Source organism: Papaver somniferum, chromosome 5 (genome assembly GCF_003573695.1).
Source record: "Papaver somniferum cultivar HN1 chromosome 5, ASM357369v1, whole genome shotgun sequence".
Lineage (NCBI taxonomy): Eukaryota > Viridiplantae > Streptophyta > Magnoliopsida > Ranunculales > Papaveraceae > Papaver > Papaver somniferum.
Window position 1 is genome coordinate 25,069,149 of NC_039362.1, and position 6,655 is coordinate 25,075,803.

At 36.4% G+C, this 6,655-nt stretch overlaps 1 long non-coding RNA gene across 1 annotated transcript; it reads right to left on the reverse strand.

Annotated features, from left to right (window-relative positions):
• Positions 1 to 485: 485 nt before the first annotated feature.
• On the reverse strand, positions 486 to 2,197 carry LOC113277342. The gene is made up of 2 exons (XR_003324866.1): positions 2,066 to 2,197; positions 486 to 756 (listed from the first exon to the last, which is right to left on the reverse strand). It is a non-coding gene; the product is annotated as an uncharacterized LOC113277342 (long non-coding RNA).
• Between the last annotated feature and the right edge of the window lie 4,458 nt (positions 2,198 to 6,655).

Consider the following 6,655-nt stretch of genomic DNA (forward strand, 5'->3'; position numbering starts at 1 on the left):
AATTTCTGCTGAGTTTGTAAACTCAAATCCGGTAGCTAAGGTACGCATACCCAAGCTGGTTATTTCTCAAATCGGTAGTTCATGAACTTAAAACAATAAATTATAATGAATGCAATCTTTGCAAACCGTGGGTATATTGTTCATGAATTGATTCAAATGGACCAAACCGATTTTGTTTCAATTGTGTCTATGAATAAAGACCTAAGCAATTGAACAACTCTTCAACTAGTTCTTATGAGTCATTTGAACTAGTTATGAGAAAGATGAATACGGTTAATATGAAAGTGCTCATATGGCTAACCATTGGTTAACTATTTGTGAACCAACTAAGTGTACACGTGTCACGCCCCACTTCGAATTCTAGGTCGCCGCCCTAAAATCCCAAGTGTGACATACTTATGGATCACTTTACACACTTAAACCGTCAAGCCAACAAATGGAGATCAGGTTATTGTATGGAGCACATTCACAATAATCCAAAAAAAAAGAAAAAAAATCAATTTTATTTATTGAAAGTGATAAAGAAGTTGCAAGTATATTTACAAATATTTGAAAATAAATAAATAAAAATAAATCTCGACACGCAGGCCGGTCCCAAAATAAACGCTAACAATTTATTTAAAAGAAATAAGATTTTGATCTTAAAGAACTCAATAGAACATTTTAGCCAATTAAACACCTTAAAAGAAATGACGAAATAGCTTTTCGAATCAAGAGTGTAATCTACAAGCTAGGTTGCTCCACGGTCACGGTCTCCTGAAAAATAGTAAGTTGGGTCAGACCCCAACTAAAAGTAGACTCTCACACCCTTATATCCTTTAAAAATGATGTAATAAATCCCAGAAAGTTCGTAAAAATGATGAGAAATGAAACAATTTACAGGGAGAACATTTTCTATGTGACCTCGTCTAACTGAACAATAATGGACTAGCAAGATGATGACAACAGTGGCAAAAACAGATTGTTTATTTGGTAAAAACATAAACATGTTGCTAAGAATTTATATCCAACCTGGAATCTGTTTATCGACTACCCCTCTCTAGTTCCTTACTCTAATCGCAAGACAAACCGTTTTAACTCTTTAGTAGTCCAAATAATTCTCCTACCGTGCGCCGGAGAAATTAAATGTTGTCGATCCCAATATAAGATAATAGAGCCATATCTTTTAAGCGACCCCTAGATCATCGCCTAATAATCCATGAGAATCGAGCAAACTACGGGTAACGGTTAACAAAACGTGAGATAACTTCACATACAACATGTATTGTTAACTCTAATCTTACACCAAACTAGGATTTGGCCTCAAAATTGGCAAGCAACAACAACGCATATAGCAGTTACCCATCTGCTGCCAAAAATGCTATGCCCACATATACCAATATCACTCAAACACTCAAACAAACATTATGTACTCAAGATCGCCTAATAGTATCAACAGAAACCTTCGCCAAGAAGTATCAACAGAAACTCAATCACGAAAATAGTCTAACATCTATTTCCTACAGCGAGTACATACCAAAAGTTTCTTCCAAAAACGTCAAACCACTGTTATGCTATTTCTCTCTACTTCTATGACCTATAGCATAGCACTAAACGGAGCAAATGACAACCACTATAAATCTAGCTTAAGTTCCTAACATCTCACTGTCACCCTAACACCAATCATGCAACCATAATTGATTTAATGGATCCAAATCTTCCCTGGTTAGTCAAAACGTTCACACACGAGCCCAACAAAACAAAACTCCATCTAGCCAAAAGACAAAGCTCAAACATGGGGAATCATTTGTGTACACTTGCATATGTATCACAAAAATAACTATGAGGACAACCACTTGACCCATCTACCACCTCATAGCTATTCACTAATAAGTTTAAAAGATTCAGAGACAAAAATCTTAATCAAGTCATGCTAAAACCCAATCCAGTGTACGATCCAAATAAAAGAGCATCTAAAAGCATCCTACTGTAATGTAAACGAAAATCCCTTAAAAAAATATTTCTTGTTAGTAACTACACAGATTTATCAAGCAACCATAATGGGTATAAAGATCGGAGAACCTACCTGGTAAGCTAGAACAATCCTCCAACCAGTGGTACTACCTTTCGGATGAAATTAATCGTCCTCCTCCTTAGACTTCTCTCACAGCAGCTAAGTTTTCCCAATAAAAGAGACTTTTAGTGCGGCTGATATTTCTTATGTTTTTGAGAGATTAACAATAACCCTAATCTCTTACTATATATCCTATCCTATGAGAACTTTCCAAAAAATATTGGAGATTTTATTTTTCTTTCTCAAAAATCCACGTCCACGACCATTATTGCCGATGGAAAAGGATTATGGGAACCCATAACTAAGGATACTACTAAACGATACACATTTTTGATAAGGGGATTTCACAACACGTTTAGGTACGGTTACTCAAACCTAAATGCATACATTTCATTTGTGTGTGACAAGCTAAGTTTCGATCTAACGGTTGAAAGATATTAGCTTGGTTGAATCAGGTTTTTCATCTAACAGTGAATATTGAATGCTTTGTTACCAAGGTAACTTGGATTGCAAACCCTGATTTTAAAACTTATAAAGGAGACATCTAGCAAGTGGAAAAACAAATCCCCACACCTCCTGTGTGATACTAGTTGGTTTTGCTAGAGTCGATTCTCCTTTAACCTTAGGTTTCTTCTCGAGACCCTGTAGGTTAACGACTGAAAGACTTCATTGGGATTGTGAAGCCAGACGAAACTACTTCTCCTGTAGTTGAGTGATTTGATCTTGCCATTTTCTATCGTACGAGTTCAATTTAATAATTGACTTGAGATTATATCTCCAATAGGGCAAGATAAAAATAAATCACAAACATCTTGGGTTTCATCGTTTGTGATTCCACAATATTTAGTTTCGCTACCATACGATTTAGATTATTGTGAGGTGATTGATAATACTAGGTTGTTCTTCGGGAATATAAGTCTGGGTTATCAGTTAGTTCATGTTCACCTTGATTTATCAAAAGACGGAACAAAGCTCATAGGTTTATCTCTTATCATAGACTTTTCTGTATGATACAGATTTGTTTATTAAAGTCTTCGATTTTGGGTCGTAGCAACTCTTAGTGGTGGGTGAGATCAGCTAAGGGAATCAAGTGCGTAGTATCCTGCTAGGATCAGAGACGTAAGGAGCGCAAATGTACCTTGAATCAGTGTGATATTGATTAGGGTTCAACTACAGTCCAGACAGAAGTTAGTTTGTAGTAGGCTAGTGTCTGTAGCGGCTTAATACAGTGTGGTGTTCAATCTGGACTAGGACCCGGGGTTTTCTGCATTTGCGGTTTCCTCGTTAACAAAATTTCTGGTGTTTGTGTTATTTCTATTCCGCATTATATTTTGTTCTATAATTGAAATATCACGGGTTGTGCGTTAAGATCAATCAATTAGAATATCCAAACTTTGGTTGTTGATTTAAATTGATTGACACTTGGATATTGGTCTTTGGTACCATCCAAGTTTATCTCTCTAGTATTTGATAAAGATTCGAAGATTTCTATTTGCTTGAGTATAGATCAAATCGAGAGATTGAGATATTAACTCTTCGATATATGTTGAAGATTAGATTATGGAATAGGAGCCACTAAAGTTTATCTTTTTTGTATTTCATATGTATTAATAGTTTTGTCACTAAAATTGACAAAAGGGGAGATTGTTAGATCATAGCTCGGTCAACCTCACATGCGTTTTTATCTCAAGCATGTTTGTCAATGTTAGTGATCAAAACTATAAGTCTTGATTTCTAGCCTACATAGATAAGTCTCGGACTAGGATAGAAAAGTGTAGTTGAGCTCAAGGACTTCATGGCGATTCATCATACAACGATGAAGATCTATACAAGGAACCGTGGAACTTCATCAACAAAAAGGTATGTGGAGACTTGAACTTATCTATCACTCAAAAGTCTATCTCTTCTATCTCCTACTTCTTATGAGACAAAAGTCGTATGCTATATAGACTAGATCATACACATTTGACATTTCGAGCTGAGCATTCATTGCTTATCTTTTATCTCGAAATCGTGTGTTGGTAAAGCGTTTCCCTTTGATCAATCTTATCTTCACCTAGTGACGAAAGTCATGAAAAGTTTCAATCACTTTAAGAATTGCTCTGACGTGAATCGGTCTGTGAATAACGACTACATAGCGTCCTCTGAGAATGTCTCAATGATTGAAATAAGAGTTTAGATTACATAACCATGTATTCCTTGAGCCGAAGTTTTCGAACTTTTTTGATCAAGAGAAATCGGGAGGATTGTGGAATTGGCTTGCCAAGTCCGCGAACTGTCGGAAGTTCTCGACCGAGAATTTCTGTTGGGATTTTCCAAAACTCGTTTGTCTGCTAAGTCCGCGAACCCAGTCCGCGAACTGGCGGAAGTTCTCTTTCCGAGAATTTATGCTGAGTTTGGAAAACTCAACCGATTAACTTAAGTCCGCGAACTTGTTTGTGAACTTAAGAGGTTATGATCTAAAGATGTGCTCTGAACATGAAACATTAACTTACTAAGGAATATTTTATGCAAACCGTGGCTATAATGTTCATGAGCCGATTCAGTCGAATCGAATCATCTTTTTTTCAGTTGTGTCTTGTGTAGTTACATAAGATCTCATAGCAATTGAACAACTCTTTAACTAGTTCATTTGAGTCAATTGAACTAGTTATGGTGAAGAAGAACAAGGTTAATATGAAATAATCATATGGTTGACCTTTTGGGTTACTATGTTGAACCAACATACACGTACACCTTCTGGTGTCTGTGTTATTTCTTTTCCGAATTATATTTTATATAATTGAAATAATATAGGTTATGCGTTCGTGATCATCAATTGGAAATCCAACCTTTGGTTGTTGATTGATATTTATTGATCCTTGGACATTGGTCTTTGGTACCGTCCAAGTATTCCTTGTATTTGATAAAGCCTCGATATTGTTTTTAGCTTGAGTAAAAATCAAATCAAGAGAGAGATATTAACTCCTTGAGATACTTTTATCTAGATTATGTCTGACTGTCTAGTTGACTCTCTAGCAAAGTATTTCGGAGTTAGTCCATACAGATTGCTAAGCGAAATATTGGGTGGTGTTGTTAGACCCCCGCTTTTTCAATTGGTATCAGAGCAGGCAAACACGTTCAAGACCTAACAAGTATGTGTTTGTAGCGATCTGACTCTATGGACAGAGGTGTTATCTCTATCAACGTATCACCAGTCCTCGATGGCTCAAACTATCTATGGTGGAAAGTTGTTATGCGCACTTTTCTTCAGTCGCGTGACTTCCAATCATGGATATGTGTTGTGAATGGCTATGAGACTCCCGTTGTTATGGAAAGAGATGTTATTGTACCAAAAGATTTATGTATGTACAATACTGCCGAGTTAGTTGTTGCAAGGAAAAACTCCGACGGGTTGAACGACATCCTATATGTTGTTTCCCAAAACCTTAGACATCATGTGGTCTCATGCACTACGTCTAAAGAAGCTTGGGATACTTTAGAAAGCGTATTTGAAGGTAACCCCAGTGAAAAGGAAGCTAGGCTTCAAAACCTTAATTCCGAATGAGAAGACCTTTCTATGGCAGAAGAAGATTCGTTCGACGATTTTTATCACAAACTGTTTGAAATTGTTAATGCATCATGTGCATTAGGTAGGACAATTCCTGAAAAGGAAATTGTGATGAAAATCCTTCGATCGCTGTCATCCAGGTACGAATCTAAAAGACATGACATCGTTGAAGGAAATAACCTTAATACTCTTTCACGGAACACACTGGTCGGAAAGATTAGAATTTTTGATCGCGAATATATGGGAAGAGACGATCATCATTTGCTTGGAAACCGTGTCACCTCTCCTGATCATAAATCTTGTCATCCAAAATTGACGAAAGAGAAAAGTGAGAATTGCTTTATTTCTACGTTGTCTTTGTTTATATAAAAACTTAAGAACATCCTCAGACGTAGTAAAAGAAAGTCTCAAAAGGAAACTTCGTTAGTCAATATAAAGGATAAGAATACCAAGAAGAGCCGTACTAATGAAACTGGTCTTATGTGTGTTCAAGCCTCTTCGAAAAATCCTGAAACGGAGATAAGAGAGATAACTAAAGCATGGATGAATACTCTTGATTATTGTCCTAAGGAAATCTATGATTGCTCTCTCAGTCTTTTTGTTGAAAATCATTCTCATGATTCCTTCTTGACATGTCCGCCTAAGTTGGATTAACAAACCTCTCCTGATTTTGTGTTGAACTCCATGAGTTTATCGGAAAAGAGTCTACCGAATCACTCCGTTCAATTGAGATCACCTCAGGATTATCTTAGCACGTCAAATAAAAAACAGTCCTTCCTGGCTAACCGTAGTATGCTGAAAATAAAAAGGAAGTCTGCCTTTCATCAAAAGGTGTTTTCAAAAACGGTGCAGAATTTGCAAAGATCTGCAATCAAGTTTTCTAAAACTCTGATCACAATGGATAAGCAGAAACCTAGTGAAATGGGTGGTTTCTCTCTTTGCAAAGATTATCCCAGTCCAATCTTGGATTGGAAGCCTTATGCTCAGTAATCTTGTTAAAAATGATTCTTGTGTTCTCTTCCTCTTATAAAAGAATCATAATATACAAGGGG